This window comes from Capsicum annuum, unplaced genomic scaffold, assembly GCF_002878395.1.
Source record: "Capsicum annuum cultivar UCD-10X-F1 unplaced genomic scaffold, UCD10Xv1.1 ctg7715, whole genome shotgun sequence".
NCBI lineage: Eukaryota > Viridiplantae > Streptophyta > Magnoliopsida > Solanales > Solanaceae > Capsicum > Capsicum annuum.
In genome coordinates this window covers 1-1428 of record NW_025887516.1, presented here as the reverse complement: position 1 = coordinate 1428, position 1428 = coordinate 1, and the positions used below count along the sequence as shown (strand labels likewise).

Below are 1428 nucleotides of genomic sequence, written 5' to 3'. Positions count from 1 at the left end.
TCAATCCCAGCACTCCAAATTCTATTACGCCTCTTTTTCCTCCGCCGACCGTCATACCCCGCACGCGCGCCCCTTCGCCTTGCCCCTGTTCTCGTTTCCGCCAAGAAGAAAAACAAAAAGATTCGCCAATCGAACCGGCAAAATTAAACTGAATTTTAAAGAAAAAAAAAAGAAAGGGATGCAACACGAGGACTTCCTAGGTGGTCACCCATCCTAGTACTACTCTCGCCCAAGCATGCTTAACTTTAGAGTTCCAATGGGATCCGGTGGGTTAGTGATAGTATGACCACATCCGTCATTTCCAGCACTCCAAATTCTATTACGCTTCTTTCTCCTCCGCCGCCCGTCACACCCCGAACACGCGCCCCTGCGCCTTGCCCCCTTTCTCGTTTCCGCCAAGAGGAAAAACAAAAAGATTCGCCGTTCGAACCGGCAAAATTAAATCGAATTTTAAAGTAAAAAAAAAAAGGGATGCAACACGAGGACTTCCCAGGAGGTCACCCGTCCTAGTACTACTCTCGCCCAAGCACGCTTAACTTCAAAGTTCTGATGGAATACGGTGCGTTAGTGCTGGTATGATCGCATCCGTCATTCCCAGCACTCCAAATTCTATTATGCGTCTTTCTCCTACAGCGCCGGTCACATACCGCACGCGCGCCACTAGGCTTTTCCCCCGTTCTCGTTTCCGCCAAGAGGAAAAACAAAAGATTAGCGGGTCCAACCGGCAAAATTAAACTGAATTTTAAAGGTAACAAAAAAGGAAGGGATATAACTCGAGGACTTCCCAGGGGGTGACCCATCCTAGTACTACTCTCGAACAAGCATGCTTAACTTCAGAGTTCCAATGGGATCCGGTGGGTTAGTGATAGTATGATCACATCCGTCATTTCCAGCACTCCAAATTCTATTATGCTTCTTTCTCCTGAGCCGCCCCTCACACCCCGAACTCGCGCCCCTGCGCCTTGCCCCCTTTCTCGTTTCCGCCAAGAGGAAAAACAAAAAGATTCGCCGATCGAACCGGTAAAATTAAACCGAATTTTTAAGGAAAAAAAAAAGAAGGGAACCCATCCTAGTACTACTCTCGCCCAAGCATGCTTAACTTCAGAGTTCCAATGGGATCCGGTGGGTTAGTGATAGTATGATAACATCCGTAATTTCCAGCACTCCAAATTCTATTATGCTTCTTTCTCCTCCGCCGCTCGTCATACCCCGGACGCGCGCCCCTGCGCCTTGCCCCCTTTCTCGTTTCCGCCAAGAGGAAAAAGAAAAAGGTTCGCCGATCGAACCGGCAAAATTAAACCGAATTTTAAAGAAAGAAAAAAAAGATGCAAAACGAGGACATCCCAGGGGGTCACCCATCCTAGTACTACTCACGCCCGAGCACGCTTAACTTCGGAGTCCTGATGGGATCCGGTGCGTTAGTGCTGG

General features: G+C 48.6%; 2 non-coding genes and 2 pseudogenes across 2 annotated transcripts; all 4 read right to left on the bottom strand.

The window, feature by feature from the left end:
* Window positions 1-175: 175 nt before the first annotated feature.
* Window positions 176-294, bottom strand: LOC124894747. The gene has a single exon (XR_007051341.1). It is a non-coding gene; the product is annotated as a 5S ribosomal RNA (ribosomal RNA).
* A 174-nt stretch (window positions 295-468) lies between these two features.
* LOC124894746 lies at window positions 469-587 on the bottom strand. The gene has a single exon (XR_007051340.1). It is a non-coding gene; the product is annotated as a 5S ribosomal RNA (ribosomal RNA).
* A 176-nt stretch (window positions 588-763) lies between these two features.
* LOC124894749 lies at window positions 764-882 on the bottom strand (annotated as a pseudogene).
* A 440-nt stretch (window positions 883-1322) lies between these two features.
* LOC124894748 lies at window positions 1323-1428 on the bottom strand (annotated as a pseudogene; the record flags this gene model as incomplete).